This window comes from Paramormyrops kingsleyae, chromosome 7 (genome assembly GCF_048594095.1).
Source record: "Paramormyrops kingsleyae isolate MSU_618 chromosome 7, PKINGS_0.4, whole genome shotgun sequence".
In the NCBI taxonomy this organism is placed as follows: domain Eukaryota; kingdom Metazoa; phylum Chordata; class Actinopteri; order Osteoglossiformes; family Mormyridae; genus Paramormyrops; species Paramormyrops kingsleyae.
Genome location: NC_132803.1, coordinates 17,915,164 through 17,928,311, shown reverse-complemented (window position 1 = coordinate 17,928,311; position 13,148 = coordinate 17,915,164). Strand labels below are relative to the sequence as shown.

General features: G+C 41.9%; 1 protein-coding gene across 5 annotated transcripts in view; it reads left to right on the top strand.

The window, feature by feature from the left end:
• LOC111849958 (LHFPL tetraspan subfamily member 2a protein) overlaps positions 1 to 13,148 on the top strand; it is a 49,997-nt gene that overhangs the window by 17,481 nt on the left and 19,368 nt on the right. For 4 of the 5 annotated variants that reach the window (XR_011992380.1, XM_023823315.2, XM_023823314.2 and 1 more), the window contains one exon: positions 364 to 422. The exons of the other annotated variant lie outside the window; for it this stretch is intronic. The gene's annotated coding sequence lies outside the window, so the exon portion shown is untranslated. The remainder of the gene's footprint in view (positions 1 to 363; positions 423 to 13,148) is intronic. 5 annotated transcript variants of the gene reach the window in all.

Sequence of the window (13,148 nt, the reverse complement as noted above, 5' to 3'; positions counted from 1 at the left end):
AAATCTATGGAATGTACACACTGATTCATTACTGCGTGGCCTACACTCTGATTTTTTCCCTGCTTTGACACTCATGATTCTTTTTTTGCGTGATTACTGGAGAAAACCCACACTTTTCCTGTTATCTTTCCCCCCCACCCCCCCACTAACGTCCCACTGTCCTCACTGACCTTTATTATAACAGTTGTGTCCTTTGATTCATTATTTTGTCCCATCGCGAATGAGGCCTTCAAAAGCCTTTGTGCCTTCAGGATGTTTTTTTGGTCTTCTGGACTTTTGGGTCAGCGTTTTGGTCTTCTGGGTCTTGGGTCTTGAGCAGGACTCCAGCAGCATTACAATAACATTTTTTTTGTTTGTTTTTAGGGTCCACAATTCATATGGTCTCCAAAGTCTGAAGGACAGCCTTAGGATCTGCTCAAAAGGTTAGTGGGTACAGAAATCAAGGTTAAAATGTGATCATGGTACTCAAGCTGCTTTTCAGCGGTTTTCCTCAAGGTGTCCCTGTGGGGATCTGTGTTCAGAAATAGAGGCACATGACAAATAAAACAGCCTATGTGACATTTGCTTATTATTGACATATATAGTGGAAGATGCACAATGCAGTGACGGTAAATGTCAAAATGCTCTTCCTGAGTATACTACGGAATGGTTGGTGCAGTACTTTTGAAATTAATAAATTTTTTGTAAAGGTGCCTTGTGATATATGATACAGTATGACATCTTGGACATCAAAACGTGTTTTTCATACGTCTAAAATCTTTATCCATAAAACGTTTAATGGTTACTGTCATATGGTTCTTCACAAAAATCTTTGAGAAATTGTGCAACAGCCCATAACTGAGAGGTTTCTGTGCATCTTATTATTTTATTTTTTTTGAGAAACATTTAAATTGTAGAGTCTTTGATGTCTTACCAAGTGGAGCTCTTTTAGTATCAGATAAATATGTTTTTGTCAAAAGTAGACATGTTTCCCACCTAAGGAAATTCCTAGGATAAACAATATATGAAAGATTCCCTGTTCTGCATGTAGACTTACTCCCATTCCCTGTGGTGCGTTTTTAATACAAACTGAATGTTAAGTGGAAGTAAAAATTATTGTGTGGATGTTTTTCATTAACACAATGGAGCAATTTTTTTTAGTTCAAGGCCACCTGTGAGGACTATTTCAAAAAGGAAATCCTTGCAAGAGTAAACAGAATAGTCATTGTAGTCTGCTGCACTTAAAATAGGTTATTATATAGATGGGCTCCCAGTTTTAAAGCCATTTTAAGCACGGCATCCGGTGTGGATAACACTAACGCGGCATGTCAGCAAGGTGGAATTTTCATTGCTCTAGATTATATGCAGTTATAAACAGAAGCAGATTTTGCTGGTTTTACAGTAACAACATTGATTTTAATATTTGATGACCGTTTTCAGTTCATGATTATGTAAAAGATTTGGCACTGAGGTCTGGTCTTGTTGCCTGGAGGTAGTGTAACTGGCTTATTTACTTTTTAACACATAATATACAATATCAGCTAATATACACATCCTTTTTCTGAGACCTTCTCTGTAATGAAATATAACGCATTCCATCAGGGTGGGGATCTAATGGTGACATTTGGGAAGGGAGGTAGGTCAAGCTGTCGATTCAGCACGGTGACTTAAGGACTTCGAGGCAAATCTTTAATGTTTTAGGGATTACAAAAAAGCATCATAAATATACTGAGAACAATACAACAGGAATCAGCCGCTGGTAAGATACTAGTGACGTGTCTGACTGCTTATAATGGCTGGGCTGCTTCAGTGAAAAACAATTCCCATCAGTCGGGGGTGTAGCCAGACCTCCTACCGTGGGGTGGCCAGACTAGGCTCAGTGATTGTATTGGGGTGGCAATGGGGGGGGGGGGTGGCTGTGTGTTTACTGGGGGGGGCAAGGCCGTTCCTTATATCTGCCCCTGCTATCGGTCTATGACAGAAAAATTGTAACTACAATGACAAAAGTACATGTAGTTATATTATTAAGGAGTTAATCTCTTGCTGAAAATGTCATAAGTAAAATTGATTTCGATTTTCAAATGCATCCATCCATCTTCCAACTGCTTATTCTGGGCGTAATCAATGGGACGTCCTGGTGTCCGTCCCAGGCAGAATTAGGCATGAGTCTGGGGATATCCTACACAGGTTGCCGGCCCACAAAACACCCGCTCATGCAATTTGGAGATGTCCATTTACATAACCGGATAACATGGGGAGAATGTGCAAAGTCCACACATACAGGGCACGGGTGGGATTTGAACCCGCAACCCTGAGGTTAGAGAAGTTAGCAGTGCTCCCCACAATCCCAGCATGCTGTCCATCCCATATTTAAAGCAATGTATAAAAGTACAGTGCTGTTTTGCTTTGTTGGAGACCGGAGGGGAATATTGCTGTGTTATTTTAGTTCTAGTCCAGTGATCTGCATTGAGTTCTGTGAGCCATCTGGCAGTTTGACAGATTAATTTCTCCTTTAAGCTTGAGTGATAAATTAACTGTGAGATTTTGTGTTATTTATGTAGGGCAGTGCTCAGTTCTCCCTCGTTATCAGGACCCTGCATGAGTAATGCCAGAGGAGGTTCATGGCTTTAGAGCGCTCCCTTCTCCTGTGGCGCGCTAAGCTTGGATGTGAGCCCTTGTTGTTTATGGTAATAGCACTTTCCAACCGCTCACACTCACTTTGTCAGTCGAGGGACCTTTGGCTACGTACGATGCCCACGTCTGCATTACAGTAGTTTTAGCTTCTTCACCAGTTAAGTAACGGGGATGTTGATTGTGCTTTGATCTTTTTTTCCTCTCCATGTTCTGTTCATGCATCACCAATGAAAGGTTTTTAAATTCAACACATTTGTTTTGACTATAATTGATCCATTGCAGTAATTATAACGAGACCTAAATACAGTCAACCTCAACATTTTAGGTCTATAATGTGCACCCCAAACTGAGAGAATTTAAAATATACTTACTGCTACATATACCTTCTGAGCTTTGTACACCAGTGGGTCAGTTGTCTTTGAGTTTGTGGGGCATTTCGGAGCATTTAAAGTGAGCTGGTATTTCCAAATCTGCTAGACGCAAAGCTTCTGAACAGCCAATAGGGGTTCAGTAACTGTAAAGTAAATGCAGCTCGACATGTCTAATTGAACTTTATTGTCTCTTCCCTGTCATTATTATTTAATGCTTCCTGTTGCTATAATCTGAATGGTGGTGGCAGCGATTGTAAAGTTAGCTTTGGAGAACACACCTAATAGTGAGATTGGTTACTGGAAACTGATAGCCAGAAGCTTATTACCGTGACTTATTGCCATGGTTAAACTGCTGGGCCCTCTAGCAGGAGTTTAATACAGAATTTACCTTTAGGAAAAAAAATGGTTACTGTGTTTCCACAAGACAGCGGGAAATTGAAAGGGGTAAATGAAAACCGTTTTGTTTATGTTGTTACTCCTCTGTGTGTGTATCCATAGCCTGAATACAGTTCTGAGTGCTCTTTAATTATGTATTAACTGTGGATGGAAATGTATAAACTGCACAGGAGCCACAACAAAGATAGCATAACATGTCAATAATTATGGGCATGTGGGTAATACTTTTCCCTGCAGTGTTTTCCAGCTGCATAATCATATACTGCAGATCGCTATAGTAACCCTTGCTTATCTAAATGTGAGTGGCGTTTGCGAAGTAAAACTACTATTTTTCATATAAAATCAGCTTATAAGAGTCTTTGAGTAAAACACCGGAACTGATGGCAGTGTTATTAGCTTAATTCACAGCAGATGGAGGTACGGTTTTGATCTTGGTCACCTACCTATCTGTTTGTGGCTGTTTGAGGCCTCTTGAAGCGGTCATGTTACAGGCCCTATAAAATCAGCACTTACCTGCATTCTTTTTGTTTTGTTTTGCTTTAAATTTGGAATAGTGTCACACTTTGGCTTTTTATTGCAGTATCCAGTTACTTGCTCTGAACATAAGTTGAGTAGTTTTTTTTTTTTTTGTGTGTTTTGCTTGATGTCTTTTCTGGGTTTGAAACTCAAGCCGTCCCATCTTACGAAGTGTTTTGCACTGTATGCCTTTTCGTATTAAATTATATATTAAATCTGTTGCTTTATTTCATTTACGCTGTCTCTTTACATAAAAGTGACTATTTGGAGGAGCCAGAACCACCCGAACAGTATGAATTACTAAATATCTCAAAATCAGTGATGCAAAATTGAATGCTCCTCAAAGGATTATCTTTCCACCGTTCTGTTGATGTGTGGCATATGAAGGAGAGGACTGCAGTGAAAGCCTGGTTTGGTGCTTCAGCAAAAGCCTTGTAAAACACGCAGGCATTAGAGCTCAAACCTGGCCTGTTCACAAAGGCAATGATCCATCCATTGGACACTGAACATTTTGTTGCATTGTGATGCTGTTTGTAAAGCGAGAACACTGTCACACATCTGTCACTTCTCATGAGACTCTGACTTGCTCGCCATGCGAACATGCTGTTGTGTTCTTACACTAGATGGGTTCACTGTAATGTTCTGAGCGAGAAATGGAAATTCTCTCTGCAGGAGGAGAAGTTTTCTCTATTTTTATTTTCATGTTGTTAAACCACAGCTTCACCCTGTATCCACATTCTGGGAATAATGTTTAGTACAAACTAATGGCACCCCTTGCAGATCCCATCTGTCACATCTCTGACAAGCCAGTGATTCTTTCATAGAAGAATATATTAACAAAATACAAGAAGAAAACCTTATTCAAACCTTTTCAGCATATAGAGCATATGGGGGTTCTGCTCTTATCTAGGCTGTGTCTCCAAGTACTCTTGATCTTTTAATCCGTGACTTTGCACTGTCAAACGGAAGAACTGATCTTGTATTCAAGGCATGGAAAACATTTGCATCAAATGAGGACTGATGGACATTAAGAATACACAATTATGTTAATTAATAATTATCCCTGAAATTTCATCAATAATGGAAGGAGGAACTTTTATCTGAATGGATAGATCCTTATGCCTATATGTCAGTATTTGTTTTTGTACATGTTTAAACCTTAATTGCACTTCTGAATTTGTAGTTTAGTTGTATGCTTGCTTATGACTCCTGGTCACTATCCTTACATAGCCCTACGGGAAACTCCAGATGCTATTTTTATCATTCAACACTCGTTCCTCTAATCCGTGCTGGCCAGCTGAGTCATGATTAGCACGAGTTTAGCAGGGCTAATGTATCTGCCGAACCCCCTTATATGATGGGGTGCAGAGAAAGCAATGAAAGTATTTCTGGTGCAGAGGACAGATTAGGCCAAAGGAGGATAGGGGTGGAGCTCTGGAAGGGGCTCGTCTATGGCTACATCTGCACTAAAATGTTTTTGTTTAGAAACGCAAAAATTGTCTTCCAATTTAGCCTTCTGTCCACACTACCATGAATCTCTCTCAGAAGTGGAGAAAATTTTCGACACTGTCCGGCAACTAATGTTTCTGTCAATGCATCAGTGTGGATGCTTATAAACGTAAAAATGTAGTTACATCAGTGAGCTCAGTTTAGTTTGTACTTGTGACCCTTTCCTGATTAGCTCTTTTTGTTTTCGACGTCTCTCTTCCTGATTGGTTATTCTTCATAGGAATGAAGATTGTAAGTCACATTTTTTGCAGACACTTGTATCCATATAAGTGAGGCAAATGGCAAATAACTAACATACGTGCCGTCAAGGAGTCGACCAAGACGCAAGAGCAGCTAAGCTGAGCTTCAAGTGAACGCCCAGCTACAATGGTAAGCGGTATTGGAGCAGGAGCTACGTAACTTCTAACAAAGCAAGAACCCGATTAGACTATTGAGTAGCCAGATGTGCTTTACATTATTTTCTTGACTGTATCTGCGGACCCTAATCATGAATTAAAGTGTTCATTCATGGCAGTCATCTGTAGATGAGTAACTTATACATGTACAACCGAAAAAAAAGTAATTGTCTCTGAGGATTTTTTTTATTCTTCTTTTCTTAGCTTTCTGTTTCAGAGTGACTAAAATGGACAAACTATGAGAAATAACAAAAGGCAGATCTTTACACAATCTATTATGGCATCCACTGCCATCCTCATTTGTATTTCATCTGAACATTCTGTAGGAAACCCTTTGTGAGGTTGTCCCCATTTTGTCTTTCAGAAAAAGATTCCAAATATGAATAATGTAGTGTAGCAGTAGTATGAAGTGCAATACCAACCAAAAATATTTTTCATCATAATTTATATGACCAACTCAAGGGATGTTTAGCATCAAGCCCCCCCCCCATTCATTTTCTGTACCTGCTTGCCATATTTAGGGTCACGGGGGGGTCCAGAGCCGATCCCGGAAGCTACGGGCACAAGGCAGGGAACAACCTAGGATGGGGGGCACCAACCCATCACAAGGCACAGTCACACACCATCTACACACACACACATTCCTACAGACAATTTGGTAACTCCAATTCTCCTGGATTGTGGGTGGGGGGGGGGGGGAGAACCTGCAAACTCACTGGACACACTGGAACCCTGGCAGAGACTTGATCCCTGGTCCCAGAGGTGTGAGGTAACAGTGCTAACCACTGCACCACCCCATATCAGTCGATCTTTGCAAAAATACTGCGTATTTAGACGTTTGTCCTGTGCAATCACAGTATAACACGGTTAGTGTTATCAATATTTGACATGATTATTGTGATTCTTGAAATGAGTGACTTTGACATATTTTAATAAATGGTTATTGCATAAAAACCAAGCATCCTGATCTCTGTGTTCGTTTGAGTGAGTCTACGTCAAAGAAGGCTTGGTGGACTTCCTCCTGTTTGTCTGTTTCTCCTTAGTTCCTACGGGAGGTTGGGCCACAGTCAGCACTTGGAAAGGAGTCAGTTCCTTGTAGGTTGTGGTGTGTGGCCCACAAATGTGAAAGCAATGAGAATGAGCTTTTACCTGAGGTGTTACAATCTATCTGCTGAGGGGCAGGTTTCACACCTCATTTAAAAGTGCTGCCTTACATCATTATTTCTAAACTGCAGTTGTCCCCCCTGCCCCCCTCTTTTTTATAATTTGGAGTTTATAAGAAGAGTTCAGAGCCCCAGGCCAAATTGGCTCCTCTTCTTGCTGTAGAGTGCATAACATTTCTCCCATGGTGAACATCAGCTGCACACTGGCCCAAATGCCAGGTCTTCCCATCAATCACGGCATCAGTTTCCACTCTGATTTCATGAAACAGGCCTTGATAACTTCAGCATGCTCGCTCTGGCTTCGTGCTCACATGGAAACTATGAGCTCTGGACATTATTGGAATAGTGGGTGATGTCTGAAGATGTATTGTTACAAAAGGTGGAGATGACGAGATCACTTTTTCTTAGCGTAGGTGGGGTCATTTGTTAAATATTGCTAATGAATTCAAAGCCTTTTATGTGAAGGAGTATCTGCTGTGGCCTCCTTAGAATTAAACTACAGAGTTAATGAGATGCAGTCCCTGTTTATGCTTCCCTGTTCATCTCAAGGAGGAAAATGTTGCGGATGCAGAACGAGAGATGTAATCAAATTAAGTTAATCAACGTCGTTTGCAGTGCCTGTTTTTCCACCCTGGTTATTTAATCGTTAGTTTTACTACATTAAGCCCGAATGAAACAAACATAGTTAAAATATAAGGACAGTCATGGCAGAAACGAACCGAGGAAGAAGATCAGGTGCCTCTTCTGTAATGTAACATAGCCATGGTTGAATATGGTGAGAAGGGCTGCAGGGAAGAATGTACAGAAACCACGGGGGGGGGGGGGATCTGCAGGAGTAATAACAGGGCCAGCAATTTGCAACCTGAATCCTGGCCTGTACATGCATTTCCTCCCAAGACGTTATGAAGGGTGTCTGTTTCGAGCTCTAGAGCTGAAAAATTAGCTGAGGGCCTTCTGTTGTTTGACCAAATGCTTCATTAAAAATGACAAGCTGTGGTTACATGGCTCAGGGAGGTGACCCAGAGAGCCCCCTCCCCCATTGAAACATTGTTCATACATCCAATGATAACGACTTGTAGCAGAAAGACTTGGATTTTCTGTTGATCAACAAGTTGTGATTTAATCAGTCAATTTTTTTGCCTGTCAGGATGATTAAATAGGCACAGATGCTTCTTCTAAGTGTAGGCAGCATATCAAGAGATTTCAAGACTCACATGTACACTATGCAATAACAAATGGGTTCTTTGTTGAAGTCGAGTCCTTGGCTTTTAATCTAATTCTTAAAGCCAAAGACTTTGATGCCCTGGCTCACAATACCATCAGTTCCAAGTTGTATAATTTTAAGAGCTCTTCAGAATCGGATATGGATCAAAATGCATCCATTGCCCCTCAAGCGTGCAAAATTTTAGACAAGTCTGATCTAAAAATTTGCTCCAGGAAAGGACAGAGCCAGATGAGATGCCATGTGTAACAGGGTTCACTTCTGGAAGCTTTGAACAGTTCCTGTCATTGTCTGGATGGTCCAGCATCATGAGAATTATAGATGACACATACAGCTTTCCCTACAATGACTTCAGAGTGAACATTCAGAGCCACTCACAGATAATTTAACTTTTTTTCCTCATTGAAATAAGATTCAAACAAATTAGAGTTAATTTTGACTTGGAAAATTGTATGTTAAAAAGGCAATGCATCTACTGAATGTCTGTGTTTGCCGCTGTACTTCTCCTTTCAACTGGTCTGCACACTCTTTCACTCCTCTTTGATGTGAATGTCTGCATAGTGTCTCAGATCACAGCTGCCAAGACAAGTCAATTAGAAGGCAGTTGGGGTAATTGGACGTGATTTTTTTGTGTCCTATGCTAAGCTCGTTTCTCACTGTGAGGCCTGCAGCTGCTCTCTCAGGACACTATCAGCAGGAAGGCTGTTGCTTAGCTGCTATCTGTGCAGCTGTGATGACAGTAACTGCTGTGCCAAAGCTCCAGTGAGACATCCTCTTGTATCTTTGTTCTTGGTGGAAGTAACCTAAAGAGACTCTAGCCCATGTCCGCCCCAGTAACATTTTAAATAGGGTTTTATATGGTAAGAAAATTAAATTACAATGTAAAATTTAGGTAAGAGGGGAGGTGTAAAGGTGAACTCATGAATTGCTAGTTTTTATGAAGTTTGTAAAGGCCTGAAAATTGATTTTATATCCCATCAACATATATTGCTTTAAAAAGAATTCACCATATCACTACCCATCAATTCTCATCACATTTTAACAATATGGCCGTCAGGTTCATTAACTTCCTGTTTAATCCAACCGCTTCCTGTTTAACTGAAATACATGTGCAAGTCATTTGCCTGAGTGAAGTCGAAACGAGCAGTGCTTGGTAAAAAGACAAAGTAAACAGATTTTGCTCCATTCAGTAGGGAGCCGGGCGTTCGTATGTGTGCAGATGATCTTTCTCTCTCCTTCAAGACTGTTAGGAAAAATAAAGCTTCTTCCCAGAAATACATCATGTAGTTTACAATCAGGTATTGTTATAGCAATAGATTTGTATTGTTCTCTGTGGTCTATATGTGATCTGAGCAATATCTGTTTTGCTAACAAGCATGCTGGCTGTTGATGCTGCTACACGAATAAACACATCAAAAATATGGGTTTCTCAATATACATACTTGACCGCACTTGTGTTCTTGTCTATCCATTTTATGTCATCTTCCGTTGCTGAGGACCGGTTCCAATACTAAGAACACAAGTACAGAGGATGGTAGAAATTCCCAGATGTCATTCTTGCCCTGCCCCAAATATCAAGGATACATCAGTTGCATCCTTGCCAAATAAGACCAATCCCATGATGCATTGCGCCCCAGTTCATTCTTGGAAGGCAAGTTAGCAAGACCACAAGTACGATCTTTGCGTTCCTGCTGTCGAGAAATACCACATGTGTTTAGGTGAATTGGTGTTTCTGACTTTGCCGTATGGTGTGTGCCTGAGATGGACTGGCCTTCGGGCCGGCGTGTTCCCCCGGCTCATGCTCTGTGCTTGCTGGGATACATCTCATGCTCACCTTTATTCTCTATGGGATATGGGTTTATAGGAATTATATGGCTGGTGGTGGGTGGCAGATATTCACTCTAGGCAGCTTTTCCTTGGAGTGATCCAAAGCCCCAGGGTTCAGTGTCACCAGGGCCATCTGAGGCTCTGCAGAGGTCCTGTCTGCTGAAATGGCCCCCAGATGCTTGGTGGTGGGGGCCATGCAGATGCAAATGAGCCCTCGGTCCCTGGTGGGGCCCTTCACAGCCAGAGGATTTGTTATTGTAACCCTGGGTGAAATACGGCCACCCCGTGTGCCCCCCCGCGGGGGCGGTTACAGGTCCGAGAAAGGGGGGTGCAGGAGAAGGGAGGTGGAATGCACTTTTAAGGAATTGCACTTCGGGATGGAGAAGTAATAATGTAAAGCTTGACAGTGTTTACTGTAATTATTATGCAAGATCATTTGATTATATATGATATTATTGCATGGCCATGATGGGTGATCGCTGTGAGCCGTGGTTTCCAGGATACGCTCTGGACCCCCAGGACCGTGCATAGGAGAAGGTACAGAAGATGGATGGATGTTATACAGGAATAGGGGCACATTAAATTGGTTTTATATCTAGAAGGATAGAATTTATTTTGAATAATATTGATTGTGCTTCATGTTATGTAAAATAATTTAGAGTAATGGAGAATATTCCAATAACATACTGTGTTTAATCTTATAAACTGTCACACTGAAATATTCCTAGCAACATATTTGGTAGTTTACTTTGTACATAGCGTGTGAATCTTTCCTAACCCTGTGGCAGTGCAGTCCTCAGCATTATATAAAGAATTCTGCATGCTTCTCTTTTGGAATAAAGTATCGAACTTGATAGTGTGAGCATGCTCTGTCGTTCACAAAGACTCTCAGATATTGGCTTTCCCAGTCACCCCCATCGCGTGTTATTGGTTTAAGTCTTTGCACAGTAATGGCTTTTTCAGAGGGACTTTATCCAGTGCTCAGCAGACATGACTTCACTTTCGCTCGACTCCCCGAATCTCGCAGCGGCACTAAAGGCGAACGGAAAGAAAGGGGGAAGCCAGGGGTCATGCAGTGTGTCACTCATCCCTTCCCATGACACCCTGTTCCAAGCGTTACATACAGCTACAGGCATCGTGACTCACGTGCCCATTTTATAGCAGGGCTGCAGTGCCGTATTCGCGTGTGAAACACGAAGATGGAGCGTTTCGGAAATTATTACAGCCCTCAGCTGTGCTACTTAAACGTCACTGGAGGCTTCTGAAGATTCCTTTTTATTGTTTTGCTGGAAAATTTTGCTAACAATTGTCTGTCAGATGTCCTGCATTTCAAACGGCGCAGCCGTGCTTAATGGAACTTCATCGTCTTGCATAAAATGCCTTTTCAGGTCAGAGGTATGAAATCCAAACATGAAATGGGAAAGACATCTTAATATATTTTTCAGCTCTGCAGACACATCAGTCACTCCACCATGGTTAACAGCATTACTGTAGGGTTACAGTCCTCATTGTTGTTATTATGACCCCACTTAAGTCTTAATAACTGAGGTGTATATCTTTAGCAACATGTTAAACAATAAATGCTCATGAACGTGCCCTCGGTGATGAGGACAGCTGTAGATGTTGAGAAGATAAGGTGATCCTGAGTTCTGTTGTTTTTTTTCCCCTACAATGTTAGTGATGCAGATGTTCACAGTACTATGGCAGGTTGTTAAGTGAAACTCTCTGATGTTCTCGATTTCACCATTAAATCCCTGAGAGAACTTCTTCCAAGGAATCATTAACCTCCTTTCCAGATACTCGTGAGATGATGCGGCCTGATTCCTTCACAGCAGGCTCTGTCCTCTGCTAAGGATTTGCTCACCACCGGCTAAAAGTCCAAGAGCATAATACTTTTAAGTTACCCAAGGGTTCCATGATAACTTGAAGTTCTTTCCATTTCAAGGGTTCAGTAACCACATGACTGGCATTATGCAGCAACACTCAAAGGTCCACCTTTGGCAGGGCCTGAAGGCCCCTATTATTAACCCCAGCTTTAGGGAACCATGACCCTTATCTATTGCCCTCCAACCCCGCTGACCTCTTCACCCCATGTGTTGGGGCTTTTTCAGGGCTAAGATCTGCTTGGGTCACTGGAGGGGTTGAAAGTTCAGCCCAAACTCAGCAGACGTGATCAGGCGATGCCCACAGGCCCGTAACTAATGAGTGCTGGAAGACGTGCACATGGTCACCCGAGGAGCCGCACGCCGGCCCCTAACTCTGGGGTCAAGGGTCATGCCGAGAGGCGGAGCAGGTGCCCGCAGAGCTGGGCTGGCGAGTCATAGTATCACTGTGTAATTGGACCCATAAAAGATTTAACTGCCCCTTTTGCCCCAGGTATGTGACCAGGTTATTCCAAAACAAAATTACGTGCATCATAAATTTTCCACTCTGTATACATTTACTGGGTTTCTACTTTGATCAGCAAATAAAACAGTAATTGGGTTACTGAAGATGGTTTTTATCGTTATGAGGCGAAGACCCCCGCCCCCAAATTACACCCAATGTAAAATCAAATTCTGCAGTAAAATATGAAGTGAAATATGAAGGGCCCATCGTGCCCTTTGCAGCAGGTCATGGCTCATGGTTTTGCCAGTTGAATGTATTTTCCAGGTATTATTGGTTTTGGGGCTGTGAATGTTTAAATATCAGAGGAGCACTGAGAGATACTGAGAGATGGCTTACGGCATCATTTGATTCTACGGCATCATTTGACTTTGATCAAGTGAGAGTTCTGGGTTTTCCATGGCTGTTTTGGCGTGAGGCTGTCTGATATAGTGTGACTATGGCTGAACAATTTACTACTAATAATGATCCTTTATTTGCATAAATACTTTGGAATTCTTCTTTGCTCTTGCTCTCCATAGCTTGGGGGTCACAGTGCAGGGGCAGCTAATGTGCAGTGTCCCTGGCACTGGGGGTTAAGGGCCGTGCTGTAGGGCTCACATGCATGTGACTATTCTGATCACAGGCACAGAGACTCTCATTCACTGGCCCTCTAATGGGACTGAAGCTGTCGCTAAATATCCCATCCTACTGTTTGTCCCTAAAACCCAAATGATTCATGGAAAACGAAAGTCTCCCCCAGTCACAGGTC